Below are 17,717 nucleotides of genomic sequence, written 5' to 3' on the forward strand. Positions count from 1 at the left end.
CTCTCTCTCGAAGGAGGCTCAGAACTTTTTGCTGTCAGGGCAGCGCTGGTAAGTTCCCTAAGGTAAGGTGGGACAATAAAGATCGCGGGGAAGCGACAACCGAAAGTAAAGTCACTGTGGACCAGTGAGCAGAGTTAAAGGTAAGAATAACTATGGGCGCTTCTCATTCGCACCCAATTTTTTTGGCTCTTCAGGAACTGATTTTGTCAAAGAATTTAAAAGTTAAGAAAAGTACCCTAGAGAGATTTTTGAATGAGTGCGATACTGTCGTCCCCTGGTTTGCGATGTCGGGTAACCTAACGGTCGCGTGCTGGGATAAGTTAGGGAGGGATCTGGACTTCGCTTGGGATCAGGGAACTTTAAAGGCAGGAGTTAGACCAATCTGGAAGCTGATTAGACGCTGTCTCGAGGACCAGAGGTACTGCAGAGCAGTGGAGGAAGGACAAACAGCTTTAGAAATGTTAAAGGAAGAAAGATCAGAGAAGTCAGGAGAAAGGGAAACAACAGACACGGACTGCTCTGATACAGATGAGGAGCTGCAAGCTTTGGTAGAGAGGATGGACAAACATTCTTTGAAGGATAAGAAGAAGGAAAAAGAAAAGTCAGGGCCCGATAGTACGGCGGGACAGCTGAACAAGATCCCTTCTGCTCCGCCATTGTACGATGAGTCGGGCAACCCAGCTCCCTCGGGAGGTTCAGGGCGTTCCTTTTGCCTGGAAGTGTGGCGAGCTGCAAGATCAGAGCTACAACTTGCTTGTCCAGTTTTTCAAGATGCTCAGGGTAACCGCTATGAGGAGCCTCTTGATTTTAAGGTCATCAAGTCCCTAGCTGAGTCAGTCAGAACATATGGCATAACTGCTGCATTCACCATAGCCCAAGTAGAGTCATTGAACAGGCACTGCATGACCCCAAATGATTGGGGTAGACTAGCCTGAGCCTGCTTGAGTCCAGGACAATATTTAGATTGGAGAGCCTTTACAATTGAATTTGCTACAGAGCAGGCTGCTGTCAATGCTAGGGATGGAAATCCCGTCTGGGACAGAGATATGTTGCTAGGACAGGGAAGGTTTGCCAACCAGCAGACAGGGTATCCTGTACAGGTTTATGGACAGGTCAATCAGATTGCCATAAAGGCATGGAAATCCTTGCCAAACAAAGGAGAAGTTAGTGGTAATCTTACTAAGATTTTACAAGGACCCATGGAGCCATTCTCTGACTTTGTGGCGAGAATGGTAGAAGCGGCAGGAAGGATTTTGGGGGATCCTGATGCTGCTATGCCCCTTATAAAACAGTTAGTTTATGAGCAATGTACAAAAACATGTAGAGCTGCTATTACCCCATATAAGAGCAAGGGACTGGCGGCTTGGAAGAAGGTTTGTAGAGAACTAGGAGGACCCCTGACAAATGCTGGTCTTGCAGCGGCTGTGGTACAGCTGTCTCAAAACAAGAGAGGAGGTTCAAAGGCTTGTTTTAGATGTGGCAAGATGGGACACCTTAAAAGGCAATGCCCTGAGAGGGAAAATACACCAAATACAGAAAACAGCCTACGCCCCAGGCAGCCTGGGCTATGTCCGAAATGTAAAAAGGGGAACCACTGGGCTAATGAATGCCGATCTGTGAAGGATATTAATGGGCAACTTCTTAGTCCAGGTTATGGTGGAGCCCAACCAAAAAACGGACAGCGGGGCCCACGCCACCAGGGCCCGCAAATATATGGGGCAGTAGAGAGTCAGAACAACAACCAGGAAGTGGAGAGATGGCCCACCCTCCGTCATCTGAGGGACCGCGGAGAGCCACTGCAGGCTCAGCAGGATTGGACCTCCGTGCCACCATCAGACTCGTGTTAACTCCTCGCATGGGGGTCCAGGTGGTGGATACTGATTTTAAAGGACCCCTAGCACCAGGTACAGTTGGTTTGTTGCTAGGAAGATCATCGTCAGCCCTACGAGGCCTGATAGTTCATCCAGGCGTGATTGATCCAGATTTTACCGGTGTAGTTAAGATCATGGTGTCTTCCCCTCGAGGGATTGTGGCCATTTCCCCTGGAGATCGTATAGCCCAGTTACTCATTTTACCCAGCCTTCATGAAAGATTTACCACTAATTTATGAGAGAGAGGAGATAAAGGATTTGGGTCCACAGGAAATGATTTAACATTTTTATCCCTGGATCTTGAGCAGAGACCTACATTAAAATTAAGGGTTGAAGGTAAAGAAATTCTTGGGCTTCTGGATACCGGGACAGATAAAAGTATTATTTCAAAAAGAGACTGGCCATCCAATTGGCCAATACAGGCTTCTTCTCAAACTCTTCAAGGCCTAGGTTATGCAAAAACTCCAGATATGAGTGCAAGACAGTTAAAATGGCAAGATCAGGAGGGACATTCTGGGGTCATGCAACCATATATTGTGGAACATGCTCATCACACCTTAAAAGAATGCTTACAAAAACAAAAAGGGGGAATAGGCCAAGGCTGCACCCCCAAGGAAAGAATATCTCTAGCTCTTTTTACTCTTAATTTTTAAAATTTGGACGTGGATGGCCTTTCCGCGGCAGATTGTCATCAATGTCAAGGTGGATCCCTGAAAGGATATGTTAAATGGAAAGATGTGCTCACAGGAATGTGGCATGGCCCTGATCCTGTATTGACGTGGACAAGAGGGTCTGTTTGTGTTTTTCCGCAGGATTATCAGGATCCAATGTGGGTGCCCGAGAGACTGACCAGAAAAGTCCAACATGAAGATCCTTCCACTATGGATGCTGATAGGCCTGAGGTGGAGTCTGACTCAGGCAGAACCTCGATGGGGGATCTTGTCAGTGTTTCCAAAGCCTCTCTGGTTCAATATAATGCCCAAGTTTTCCCTCACTTTTTTTGCTAGCAATAAAAGTTTAGGTCTCTCCTATTTGCCCTTGGATGGGGAAATTAGTCCCGTTGAAGGCAATGTTAGTGTACCACTAGTGGGAAGTTTGTGCTTTTTGCTGGTAAGTAATATTAGTCAAATAAGCCCATGTGTGATGCTTTATAATCAGTCTGCTGCCTGGATGGAAGCCCCTTGGAGCCCAGGCCAATTTTCAGTTAATGCCTCCTGGATTAGTGGTCGATGGCCTCGGAGTTATGGAGATGGCATGGATGTTCCCCCTCAGCCTAGGTGGGCTCCCTTTTGTCATGGTGCTATTGGGAGTGATGGCTGGTCTCCTGGTGCTGGCCTTCTTGGTGGGCCTGTGGTGTCTATGCAAGATGAGGGTCACACAGCAAAGGAATGCAGCTATGATTATTCAGGCCTTTACGGCCATTGAGGCAGGACAGTCCCCTTACTCATGGCTTGCTGTCATGAAGAGCTAGAACACTCAGCACGTTCAGGTTGCGAGGCAAAGCACTGCACTCTAGGTATGCCGCCTGCACTTAGCAGCCTAGAGGAGAGCATGTCTGAGAGAAAGCGGGTTAGTACCGTCCTTTCCCCTAATATCCATACTTACTCCCGCCTCTGGAAAAATCGGTACTGGATTTCACTACAGAGCGCAGACCTCTACTCTCACCTGTTTCGTTTAAAACAAAAAGGGGGAACTGTGGAGAGCTGCGATGTGCCGTGCCCTAAAGATGGCATCGGCTTCCGCCTTCCGCTAGCCCGATAGCGAGCACTCTCTGGGATAAACAAGTCCTCATTTGGCTGAGGCTGTTTAACTAATTCTGCTTCCTTAATCGTGGACCTATCTGCATGGGCCACGTGGCTCACTAGGGTTGGCTAGCGAGGACTACTTAGCTTGTGGGTCGGCTCTCCCCGGGGTCAGAAGATTGTTCAAGGTTCCTGAATAAACTGCTTAAAGAAGAGCTCTCGGGTCGCATCATTCTTGCTGGTCAAGGTGGTCGTGACAGGTAAAGAAAGGAATGATGGGCTGGAGAAAAGGCTCAGCAGTTAAGGTGCTTGCCTGCAAAGCCTAACGACCAGAGTTCGATTCCCCAGTACCCCTGTAAAGCCACATGCACAAAGTGGTGCATGTGCCTGGAGTTTGTTTGCAGTGGCAAAGGCCCTTGTGCCCTATGTCTCTGTTTCTCTCTCTCTCTGTGCTTGAAAATAAATAGATAAAATATTTTTTTAAGGAAGTAATTTAAAGTATTTGTATTTGAAAATAAAATCCGGTCTAATCCATACAGCCTTCATGGAGTGTCTGTGTCCATAGCAATCTTTTGGTATTTCATCCTAATTCCACCTGAAGGATGCCCTACCTGTCCCTGATGGTAGTTATTAACAACCCACTGTGGAAATATGATGGGAAATTTGGAATTTAAAATGGAGTCACCAACCACAGGCTAAGAGCCAGTTCTGACAACATCCTGCTGGGTGCATGTTCAAATAGAGAATTAAGGACTCCTATGGTAAACTTGACATTTTGTTATCATCAACATGACCTGGTTTTGCGACTGTTTACAAAATCAGGAATTTCTAAAAACTTGATCTTTTTTCTTTTTTTTTTGTTGTTGCAGATTCCCACTTTGGAGCTCAGCTTGGCCTAAAACTCCCAATTCTCCTGCCTCAGTCTTCTGAACTCTAGGGGTCACAGGCATGCACCACCACCCTGACTCATTGAGGAAATGCAAGGAGTCCACACAAGGCCACAGGGTGTTGATTTGTGTTGATCTTGAGGTGGAACTAGACCAGAAGCAATACCTAGCTTTCGTGGCTATGAAAGAAAGGGTTCAGAAATGCACCCTTATTATCCGAGCAAGGTTTCTGAAGAAAGAATTTGAACCTTGCTGAAGTTCAAATTTACAATGCAAAAGATTATTATCAAAGAATACATTTTTTTATTTGTATGATAGTATTATTTATGATTCTTATATGACAGTATTTTTTTTTCGAGGCAAGCCCAACAGACTGACCTTTTTTTTTAATTTGAGAGAGAGTGAGACAGAGCAAGAGTGTGTGCATGCACAAGAGAGAGAGAGAGAGAATTGGCATGCCAGGGCCTCCAGTCACTGAGACCCAACTCTAGATGTGTGTACCACCTTGAATATTTGCATTACTTTGTGCATCTGGCTTACGTGGGACCTGGAGAGTTGAAGATGGGTTCTTAGGCTTTGTAGGCAAGTGCTTTAACTGCTAAGCCATCTCTCCAGCATTTTTTTCTTTTTTTTTGAGGTAGGGTCTCACTGTAGCTCAGGCTGACCTGGAATTCACCATGTAGTCTCAGGCAGGCCTTGAACTTGCAGCAGCCCTCCTACCTCTGACTCCTGAATGCTGGGACTAAAGGTGTGCTCCACCACAACTAGCTTTGATAGTATTTTGTTCCAGAGCATTCCTAGGATCTAATGGGCACTTCAAAAAGACATATAAAAGCCCATAGTAAAATTCATTTGCATTAAATCAAACTAATACTATGCACTTAAGAATATTTTTATTTATTTAATTTTTATTTATTTGAGAGAAAGAGAGAGAGAGGCAGATAAAGAGAAGATGGGCACATGTGCCACCTTGTGCATCTGGCTTCTGTGGGTCCAGGGGAATCGAACCTGGGTCCTTTAGCTTTGCAGGCAAATGCCTTAACCGCTAAGCCATCCCTCCACCCCTCCATCTTATTTTAAAAAATTATTTATTTATTTATTTATTTATTTATTTGAGAGCGACAGACACAGAGAGAAGGACAGATAGAGGGAGAGAGAGAGAATGGGCACGCCAGGGCTTCCAGCCTCTGCAAACGAACTCCAGACGCGTGCGCCCCCTTGTGCATCTGGCTAACGTGGGACCTGGGGAACCGAGCCTCGAACCAGGGTTCTTAGGCTTCACAGGCAAGCGCTTAACCACTAAGCCATCTCTCCAGCCCCCATCTTATTTTTTGAGACAGGGTCTTTGTGGTGGTTTGAGTGTGGAATGTCCCCGTGGCCTCAGGTGATTGTGATTACGCTTCATATTTGATCCCCAGCTGGTTGGTCTATTTGGGAAACTTGTGGAGCCTTTGGGAGGCAGAGGCTTGCCCGAGGAGGTGTGCCACTAGGGGTGGGTCTTAGGTTTATTATCCCAGTCTCACTGGTGGTCATTGGTCACCTGCTCTGCTTCATCTCTGCTGATGTGGAGATGCAGTGCCTGGCTGTCTGCTTCGTTCTGTCATGATGAAATGTCCCCTTGAAACTATAAACTGTTTCCTTCCATAACCTGCTTCCGATTGAGTGTTTTCACTTCATGTATTAGCATAATGATTAATCAATTAAAATATGCAGGGCCGGGCTGGAGAGATGGCTTAGTGGTTAAGCGCTTGCCTGTGAAGCCTAAGGACCCCGGTTCGAGGCTCGGTTCCCCAGGTTCCACGTTAGCCAGATGCACAAGGGGGCGCACGCGTCTGGAGTTCGTTTGCAGAGGCTGGAAGCCCTGGCGCGCCCATTCTCTCTCTCTCCCTCTATCTGTCTTTCTCTCTGTGTCTGTCGCTCTCAAATAAAAAATAAAAAAAAATGCAGGGCCTGGGGAGATGGCTCAAGAGTTAAAGGTGCTTGCTTACAAACTCCTCCAACCCAGGTTCTATTCCTCAGCCACCCACATAAAGCTGGACTGGCATTCAATTGCAGTGGCAAGATACCCTGGCACACTCCCCCAACCCACCTGACACAGACACATGTTCAAATAAAATTTCCAAATGAAATTGTATTCTTAGGGGTGAGGGATGGAGTAGGAATAGATGAGTAGACAGAGGATTAACTGCTAATAGTACAGCTTTTGAATACATATTTTTTATATATATATAATTTGTTGTGGTGGTTGTTCGAGGTAGGGTCTCGCTCTAGCCCAGGCTGAGCTGCAATTCATTATGGAGTCTCAGGGTGGCCTCGAAATCACAATGATCCTCCTACTCTGCCTCCCGAGTGCTGGGATTAAAGGTGTGCACCACCATACCCAGCCAGTTTTTGAATATTTTATTTATCTAATTCGCAAGTAGCATAAAACAGAAAAAAAAAGAGAGAGAGAAAGAATGGGTGTGCCAGGGCTTCTAGTGCCTGCAAATGAACTCTAGATGCATGCACCATTTTGTATGTCTGGCTTTACGTGGGTACAGGGGAATCAAACCCAGATCATTAGGCTTTGCAGGCAAGTACCTTAACCGCTGAGCCATAATCTCTCTAACCCTAGTACAGTTTTTAAAAAATATTTTATTTATCTATTTTAGTTTTTATTTGAGATAGAGAGAGGGAAAGATATAAAGAGAGAGAGTGGGCACACCAGGGCCTCCAGCCACTGCAAATGAACTCCAGACGCATGCACCCCTTGTGCGTCTGGCTTACATGGGACCTGGAGAATCAAACCTGGGTCCTTAGGCTTCACATGCATATGCCTTAACCGCCAAGCCATCTTTCCAGCCCCCCACCCCAGTACATATTTTAAGGGGGGCAAAAATGTTCTAAAACTAGGTCAGGCCTGGGTGATACATGCCTAAAATCCTAGCAACATGGAGGCTGAGGCAAGAGAAGCTCAAGTTCAAAGCTAGCTTGGGCTACGTAGCAAGACTGGGTCTCAAAACTAAGGACCCTGAAGATGTGGCTCGTTGGCAAAGTAATCGCTTAGCATGTGCAATGCCCTAGGCTCAGTCCCCAGCACAGCACTAAGTCAATAAATAGTCTAAAATTAGATTGTGGTGCTGGCTGGACACCTTATGAACATATTAAAAGACAGGATTCCATATTTCAAATGGGCAAATTGCATGGCTTGTGAATGCTTTTGATGGTTTTTGTTTATTTCTGAGGCAGGGTCTTATTCTAGACCAGGATGTCTTGGCACTCACTCTGTAGCCTTAGGCTGGCCTTGAACTCACAACAATCTTCCTACCTCTGCCTCCTGAGTGCTGGGATTAAAAGCAGGTACCACCTTGCTCAGTAGTTTGTGACTTTTTAAAAACATTTTTATTGACAACATCCATAAATATAAACAATATAACATGATCATAATCTCCTCTCCACCTTCCCCTTTTCCCCTTCCAAATCCTCCCTCTATTGAATCCCTTCTTTCCAACTACTGTCTCTTCCATTTAAATGCCATTTGTTTTTTCCCTTCCTGTTATGCATGTCTTGTGAGGTCATGAATATCAAGGCCACTTTGTGTCTGGAAGACAATGTTACAAAGCGCTCCTCCCCTTCCTCTTCTGCAGTGGTGGAGGGTGTGATAGAGATGTATATACATTTAGCCAGACAATAGTAATAGTTTCCCCCTCCCCCCCAGGGCTTATGACCTCCCCAGCCATAGGCTTTTCATTAGGTTTTCAGTACCAAGCATGGATCCCCTTTGGTGGGGTGGGCCTCAAGTCCAATCAGAGAGCAGCTGGTTTTCCCCATAACAGGACATGCCATCATCTCACCAGTTGGTGCATTTGGCCTGGCTGGACAGCCACAAAGCTTGTAGGGTCCACGGCTGGTTAAGACCATTGGTGACCTTTCTCCTGCAACAGACTGCATAGGCCTTTCTAGCGTCCTGATAGTCAGGGGAAGGCTTCTAGTTCAAATTCCACTTGACTTCTCCGTGACTCATAGCCCAAGCATGTGAACTTGTTAGGATCAGGGTCTTGCCATCTAGGTCTGGTGGACAACAAAGGATCTTGGCAACAGCCTGTAATGTTTTGGGGACCCCGGGGGGCTGGTCAATATCTTGCTGGAAGTCATCCCACCTCTGGCACTGCAGTTTTTCTAATAACAATTTATGGCTTCTGGGTAAAACATTATCCACCTACACAGGATACTTCTGCCCAAACTCTCTTTTCTAACATATATATTACTAGCTTGCAAAGAAGTATGTTACCATATAGCTTATCCATAAATTTTAAATTTTGATTAACTCTTCACTTTCCCTTTCCTCTCTGCCATCTCTTCCCCTTAGATCATTTTCCTCCAGTATTGTGCCCCCAACATACTTTTTACTCTTTTCTTGAGGTAGGGTCTCACTCTAGCCCAGGCTGACCTGGACTTCACTATGTGGTCTCAGGGTGGCCTTGAACTCACAGCCATCCTCCTGCCTCTGCCTCCTGAGTATTGGGATTAAAGGTGTGCACCACCACACCCAGACAAACAGGAGAATGAAAAGGACATGTTGAGTGTCCCGTTGAGGTTGCGTCCTCTTCCTAGCTACTGTGAATAGAGCCACAGTGAACACAGATGTGCAGCTCTCTGTGCTGAGATGTAGAGTCCTCTGAGTATACGCCAGGAGTAATATAGCCAAGTCATATGCTAGGTCTATTTTTAGTTTTTGAAAAGCCTCCACACTGATTTACACAGTGGCTAAACCAATCTACACTCCCACCAACAGTGAATAAGGGTTCCTCTCTCCCTCTAACCTCACCAGCATTCATTGTCATTAGTTTTCTTGATGATAGCCTTTCTGATTAGGGTAAGACAAAATCTCAAAGTACACTTAAATTTTTTTGTGCATATATATATATATATATATATATATATATATATATATACACACACACACACATACATATATATGTATGTATATGTATATATACATATACACATACACACACACATATATATGTATGTATGTGTGTGTGTATATATATATATATATATATATATATATATATATATATATATATTCATATACATATATTGTCTCTCATACACACACATCTATATGGAGAGAGAGAGAGAGAGACTGAGTGCATCAGGGCCTTCTGCCACTGCAAATGAACTCCAGACATATGCACCACTTTGTACATCTGACTTTATGTGGGTACTAGAAAATTGAACCCAGGCCATCAGGCTTTACAATCAAGTGCCTTTAACCACTGAGCCATCTCTTTAGTCCCTCTAAATGCTTTTAATATATATTTTTCTGATGACTAAGATGTTGAGCACTTAAAAAACAATCCACTGGTAATTTGCATTTCTTCTTCTTTTATTTATTTTATTTTATTTGGATTTTTGAGGCAGGGTTTCACTCTAGCTCAGGCTGACCTGGAATTCACTATGTAGTCTCAGGCTGGTCTTGAGCTCACAATGATCCTCCTACCTCTGCCTCCCGAGTGCTGGGATTAAAGGCGTGTGCCACCACACCTGTGTTTTTTCTTTTGGGAACTATCTGTTCACTCTTAAATATCTGATCTGTTCATGGCAACAGAGTAAGTGAGATAAACACACAGAGATCAGCCTGACCCTATAGGCATCAGGATTTCAATCTTGAAAGTTTGAGTACCAGGCAACCAATCCTTCAGCTCCCAACAGAAGACAGCTGGACACCTTATGTCCTTAAAGGCACCCCCCATCTCCTGTTTCATATAATATCAACCCTCTTCTAACATGCATCACTCCACCTAGGAAGGTGGTGGTTACACATCTTTAAATAAATAAATAATTTATTTATTTTTAATTTACAATTTCCATAATCATAAACAATATCCCATGGTAATTCCCTCCCTTCCCCAACTTCCCCCTTTGAAATTCTACTCTCCTTCATATACCTTACCCCTGTCAATGAGTCTTTTATTTTGATGTCATGATTTTTTCTTCTTGTTATGATAGCCTTGTGTAGGTAGCGTCAGCCACTATGAGATCATGGATATCCAGGCCATTTTGTGTCTGGAGGAGCACATTGTAAGGAGTCCTACCCTTCCTTTGGCTCTTACATTCTTTTCACCACCTCTTCCACAATAGACCCTGAGCCTTGGAAGGTGTGATCGAGATGTTACTCAGTACTCCAGTCACTTCTTTCAAGCACCATGATACATTCTGAATCGTCCCAAGGTCACTGCCATCTGAAAAGAGAAGCTTCTCTAACCAAAAGTGAGAGTAGCATTAATATATGGGTATGAATATTAAGAGAAGTGCTTACTGGGCAGTTTGGTGAGCAGAGTATATACATTTAGCCAGACACTAGCAGATGTTACAGCCCTAGGGCTCATGACTACCCCTGTTGTAGGTTTTCAGTATCATGGATCAATTCTCTCCCATGGAGTGGGCCTCCAGTCCAATTAGAAGGCAGTTGGTTTTACCATAACAGATGTGCCACAATTGCACTGTTGGCTCATTTGGCTTGGTTGGCCAAATTTAAGGCTTCCAGTGTCCACTGTTGGGTATCTTCACTGGTGATTTCTCTCTCTCCCATTGAACTGCATGCAGTGTAGCTTTTTTTTTTTTTTTTTTAGCTTTTGGTCAGCTGGTCTATATGGAGGAGGTTTTCAGCTCAGTTCCAGTGGGACTTCTCAGTGACCTTGAAGCCCAAGTATGTGTAATCTTCAGCAACAGGGTCTTACCATCTATTCCTGGTGAGAAACCAAGGACCTCGGCAATAGCCTGTAATGTTTTGGGGGCATCAGGGACCTCCCTGGCCAACAACTCACTGGAAAGTATCCCATCCCTGGCACTGAAAATTTTCTAGCAACAATCTATGGCTCCTAAGTGTTCCATTGTCCAAAAACCTAGGTTTCCATGTGACTTATTTGTATCCTCTTAGATTTTGATTAGCCCTCCCTCCACCTTTCCTTTACTCAATTTCTTCCCTGACCTCGCTCAGGCCTTTTCATCCCCATTAATCTGTTCTTCTACTTACATACATACAATACCATCTTACTAAGTCCCCTCTCCCTTTCTATTCCCTTTATATTTCCTTTTTAGCTTACTCGCCTCTGCTACTGAATTTTCTTCCTACTCACACAAATTTTTTTCTATTAAATCATTTCATTAGTTATACAAATTTATATAGGAAGTTTATTCTTTCAGAAAGAAAAAGGTATTACAATGATTTGTGCCAGTATATATGTAAAATCCTTATGACCTAAGCTCTCATTCCACCTAAAAAAAACCTGCCTTACTTTTATTTAGATAGCTCCAAACAAATTGAGATCATAACAAGATGCATCCTTATAAAATGTAGTTATTACTGCTGCACGGATTCCATTGTCAGTTCATAATGTATATATGTCACACAAAATTTTTAATGCCTGTGAAACCAATTTATTGCAATTCTCCAACATGGCCACCAGAGGGCTCCTTCTTCCGCATAGCCACGCACATAAAGAACAGAATGTTCCGGATTAAAGAGGGATCAAGTTAAAACTGCTGTCAGTGACTGCCTGAGGCTAGAATTAAAGGAGAAAAAAAAAAAAAACCCCAGAGTGGTTAAATCAATGTGTGTGTATGGGTGTGCCAGGGCCTCTTGCCCCTGCAAACCTGCACTATCTGTTGTTAGGTCTGGCTTGCAAGCAAGTGCCTTTAACCACTGAGCCATTTCCCCAGCCCCAGGCTTGTTATTATTATTTTTTTTTACATTTTTATTTATTTATTTGAGAGCAAGAGAGAGAGAGAGGAGAAGAATGGGTACTTCAGGCTCTCCACCCACAGCAAACGAACTCTAGTTGCATGAGCCACTTAGTGCACCCGGCTTATATGGGTCCTGGGGAATTAAACCTGGGTCCTTAGGCTTCGCTGGTAAGCGCCTAAACCACTGAGCCATCTCTTCAGCCCCAGACTTGTTATTTTATTCTTGGTCCTCATCTAGATCTGCAAAGTGGGACTGCTGCTAAGTAGCTTACAGTCACAAAATTGGGTCAGACTTGAAGGGTCAAAACTCTCTGCTACAGCCTCACTTTATTGTTCTAAAGAGCCATGGGGTGGAAGAGTTACAAACTGTTCCCTGGCAAGCAGATTTGAACCAACACAGCCTAAAGGAGAATTCCGCCACTGTGCACAATCGAGAACAGGGTGCAAAGGCATTCCACCCAGTGTGAACACCGTCAGGAGGCAGGCTGGACACGGGAACACAGTGGCCCCACAGTGCTCAGGGAAGCAGCGACTAGAAGCTTCAGAAGAGCTGGATGAGGAGACCACCGTCACTCACTGTGCACAGGAGCCGGGAGCTGGCTTCAGAGGTGAGCCAGGCAGAGTCCAAAGCTGTTTAGTGTAAGCACTGACCAGAGGGTCCTGAAGGAACTCTGCAGAGAAATGTCAGGTGGGCCTGCACTGCCCAGGCTCCAAACCACCCGTCCTGCCCTGCGTGGTGGCGCACACCTTTAATCCCAGCACTCGGGAGACAGAGGTAGGAGGATTGCTGTGTGTTCAAAGCCAGCCTGAGACTACACAGTGAATTCCAGGTCAGCCTGGGCTAGAGGGATACCCTACCTCGAAAGCCAAACAAGTAAAAAGGTGGGCAGAATTTCTCAGGAACAACACCTAAGGTTATACTCTATGCACATGCGTGCACACGCACACACACAAATAAAATAATATTTGATTTTATTATTAAAATAAACTTCAGCAATAGGATTCACTATGATATAGAACTAATTTGTTTTTTCAGTCTCTACCCTTTTAATACTCACAGACTGGGAAACACACTGAGCTGTCAGGAGGATGAGGCTCCTCCAGGTCCCCTAGCCCAACACAGTCACAGCTCTGAAACCATACATTAGATGACTTTATCAGTCCCAACGTGCTTGGCTGCCACCAAGTCAATCAAATCTATATTTATAAACATATATTTTTGTTTTTATTTTATTTGTTTGTTGACAATTTCATATGTGTGCTTGTTGCATTTTGTCACAGATACCCTCATGACTTTCTTTTGTCCCCTCCCCCATGGATATATATATATATTTTTCCAGTCCAAGTAATTTATTTTTATTGACAAGTTTCATAATTATAGACAATAACCCACGGTAATGCTCCCTCCACTTTCCCTTTCACAACTCCACTCTCCATAATATCCCCTCCCCCTCTTAATCAGTCTCTCTTTTATTTTGATGTCATCGTCTTTTCCTCCTGTTATGATGGTGGTGTCAGGCACTGTGAGGTCATGGATATCCAGGCCATTTTGTGTCTGGAGGAGCACGTTGTAAGGAGTCCTACCCTTCCTTTGGCTCTTACAGTCTTTCCCCATGGATATATTTTTATCTAAGGCAACGTCCCTCTAATTTGAGGCCTGGAAATGGAAGCCCGTGTGATTTCAAAAAGATGAATACTTTCAGCTTGTGGGGCACGTTGTAGTCTGAAAAAGACAAACACATCCTTCCAAAAGAATTGTCCCTCCAGGAACTAAAATGAAAGAAACACACCCTTTGACTGACAGCCCTTCGAGGGCAAGAAGAGGCTTGACGTCCTCATTAGGTTGGAGGACATGCTGCTTGCAGTGTCAACGCTGACGTGTGATCTGGCTTCACCCTGCAAAAAGCCCTCATGCCCACAAACGTGCACCGCCCACCACTCATGTTCTCCCTCCTGTCCCAAGTCCTAGACTCGGTTCTTTATAATGCTGCCTCTTGGAGGGTCACAGCGCGGGCTGCAGCCAAGCTCGAGGCGGCAGTGCTGAGGAGGACGCCACAAACTCCCCCATAAGTGCAGAAGGAGGCTGGAGAGATGCCTCGGTGGTGAAAACTCTCACTGCTCTGAGAGTTCGAACCTGAGGAAAGCCGGATGTGGTAGTGCCCGTCTGTCGTCCCGGTGCTCCTGTGGCAAGATGGGTGGCAGAGGTAGGAGAATTCCAGGAAGGGCTGCACACCAGCTAGCTGGGCCCACACAGCAGCCAACAGCAAGAGACCCTGTCTCAAACAAGGCAGAAGGTGAGGACTGACACCTGAGCTTGGGCTCTGACCCCCACACGTGCTGTGACATGTACGTGCCAACATAGATGCACACACATTCGTCATTTTAAAAACAAGCCAGGCGTCGTGGCGCACTCCTTTAATCCCAGAACTCGGGAGGCAGAGGGAGGAGGATCGCCATGAGTTCAAGGCCACCCTGCGAGTATATAGTGAATTCCAGGTCAGCCTGAGCTAGAGTGAGATCCTACCTCACAAAAACAAACAATTTTTTTTATTTTTTATTTTTTTATTATTTATTTATTTGAGAGCGACAGACACAGAGAGAAAGACAGGTAGAGGGAGAGAGAGAGAATGGGCGCGCCAGGGCTTCCAGCCTCTGCAAACGAACTCCAGATACATGCGCCCCCTTGTGCATCTGGCTAACGTGGGACCTGGGGAACCGAGCCTCGAACCGGGGTTCTTAGGCTTCACAGGCAAGCGCTTAACCGCTAAGCCATCTCTCCAGCCCAACAATTTTTTTTAAATAAACAGAAGAGCCAATGCATTTTCATCAGCAAAGACCTCAGCACCTTCCTGCCCAGTTGCAGGCTGCTTCACCAGGCCTTGTGAAAATTAGGCAGCTCATATTGACATTCAGGACACATCCTTCATAAAGAACCGGAATGGTGTGACTCCACTGTGAAAGGAAGGAGGGAATCCTCAGGAAGTGTTTCTCAAACTAGCTGCATGTGTGGAACCCTTGGTGGGGGGCTAGGGTACAGACAACTGTCCAAATTTTGAATTCGCCATAGGTCTTTGTAACTTAAACAAAATAAAATACATTTTATAATTAAAGATGAGGGTTGAAGCTGAGCGTGGTGGTGCACACCTTTAATCTCAGCACTCGGGAGGCAGAGGTAGGAGGATCACTGTGAGTTCAAGGACACTCTGAGACTACATAGTGAATTCCAGGTCAGCCTGGGCTAGAGTGAGACCCTACCTGGGAATGAAAAAAGATGAGGGTTGGGAACATGTTTCAGTGGTTAAAGGTGCCTGCTCTGCAAGCCTGCCAATTGGAGTTTGTATCCCCAGCACTCGGGTAAAGCAGAACGTGGGCTGCGCATGTGCCTGTCTGTAATCTCGATGCTCCTAAAGCAATGAGAAGCAGTCAGGAGACTCTGGAAGCTCACTTGAGGGCGAGTATGATCCAGTGTGGGGTTTGAATTAGGTCTCCTCATGCACTCATGTGTTTTGAATGCTCTGTTCCCAGCCAATGGCAATTTGGGAGGTGGAGCCTTGCTGGAGGAGGTGTGTTGTTGAGGGTAGACTTAGGGGTGTAATAGCTCAGCTCCCCTTGCCAGAGTTCAGCTCACTCTTCTGCTACTATTGTCCACCTGACCTCCAGCCTCTGCTTGTGCCATGTTTCCCCTGCCATAGCGGATGCCGAGTCCAGCTCTGCTTTAGTGGCCTTGGAGCTGTTTGGTAACCTCAATGGTACAACCAAAGATGACTTTAAAAAAATTGTTTTTGTTCATTTTTATTTATTTATTTGAGAGCAACAGACAAAGAGGCAGCGAGAGAGAGAGGAAATGGGTGCACCAGGTCCTCCAGCCAATGCAAACGAACTCCAGATACATGCGCCCCCTTGTGCATCTGGCTAACGTGGGTCCTGGGGAATGGAGCCTCGAAGCGGGGTTCTTAGGCTTCACAGGCAAGCGCCTAACCACTAAGCCATCTCTCCAGCCCAAAGATGACTTTTCTGAATGTGGCAACCTTTGAACTTCAAAAAAGACGGCTGAGTCAGGGGCCTGTCTGCCATCCCAGGATAGTGGAAACAGAAGCCTTGGTGCCTTTGAGTCTCAACCCCTGACTTCTGCCTAAAGCAAGCCCAGCAGTGCTCAGAAAACACCGGAGTCCTTCCTGGGCCCCAGCTCAGCCTTGCTGAACCTTGACTCATTGGTGACCAGGCCCACCCCACAGGCCCTCAACCTTCTCTTGGCACCTGGTGCCGCCAACCCGGCCGCTGTCAACCCCTTCCAAGTGAACCAGCCCCAGCTGTTGATGTTGAATCAGCTGCTGGTGACCCCAGCCTAGGGAGCAGTGCATCCTCTGGGTCTGGTCCAGGGGTAGGGTCCGTGGCTGCCTCCATGAACTCTGTGACCCCAGACCCAGCTCTTGGGGGGCAGTGGTTCCTCACTGACACCACTGGGCCCTCCAGCAATGAACGTGGTAGGCAGCGTGGGCATTTCTTCATCGCAGCTCAGGCCATCGGCACAGCCAACCCCTTCCTTCTCTAGTTCTCGGCCTAGGACGTCCCCGAGCAAATGCCCAGAGCTCTTCCTTTGAGAATGCTCTATTTACCTCCATAGCCCATTTTTTTATTGGCTTGTTTGCTTTCTTGTTATTTCACTTTTTGAGTTCTTTGTATTTCCTAGATATTAATCCTCTATCAGATATTTAGCTGGCAAAGATTTTTTTCCCATTCTGTAGGTTGCCTCTTTGCTTTATTCACAGTGTCCTTTCCAGAAATGCACACCTTTTAAAAGAATTTTTTTGGTTTTTCGAGATAGGGTCTCACTCTGGCCCAGGCTGATCTGGAATTCACTATGGAGTCTCAGGCTGGCCTCAAACTCACGGTGATTCTCCTACCTCTGCCTTCCAAGTGCTGGGATTAAAGGCGTGCACCACCATGCCCGGCCAATAATAACTCTTAATATCAGTGGTTGAAATGCCCCAACCAATTACAGACTTACAGACTGGATTAAAAGGCAGAATTCTCTTTTTGTTGTCTCTAAGAAAATTCACCTTGCCATAAAACACAAACACTATCTTAAGGTCAAAGAAGGGAAAATAGCATCTCAAGCAAATGAGGCCAGAAAACAAGTGTAATATCTAATAGGATAGACTTCAAACCAACATTAGTTAGAAGAGATAAAGAAGATCACTTTAGCTGGGAGTGGTGGCGCACTCCTTTAATCCCAGCACTTGGGAGGCACAGGTAGGAGGATCAGTGTGAGCTCAAGGCCAACCTGGGACTGCAGCGTGAGTTCCAGGTCACTCTGGCTAGAGTGAGACCCTACCTTGGAAAAGAAGCAAAGGTCATTTCATACTGATTAAGGGAAAAAATCCAACAAGAGGACATTATAATTTTTTTTTTTTGAGATAGGGTCTCACACTGGCCCAGGCTGACCTGGAATTCCCTATGTAGTCTCAGGGTGGCCTCGAACTCAC

General features: G+C 45.6%; 1 pseudogene; it reads left to right on the plus strand.

The window, feature by feature from the left end:
- Positions 1–663: 663 nt before the first annotated feature.
- Positions 664–16,783, plus strand: LOC101617016 (annotated as a pseudogene).
- The last annotated feature ends 934 nt before the right edge of the window (positions 16,784–17,717 follow it).

The sequence above is a fragment of the Jaculus jaculus genome, chromosome 5 (assembly GCF_020740685.1).
Source record: "Jaculus jaculus isolate mJacJac1 chromosome 5, mJacJac1.mat.Y.cur, whole genome shotgun sequence".
Lineage (NCBI taxonomy): Eukaryota > Metazoa > Chordata > Mammalia > Rodentia > Dipodidae > Jaculus > Jaculus jaculus.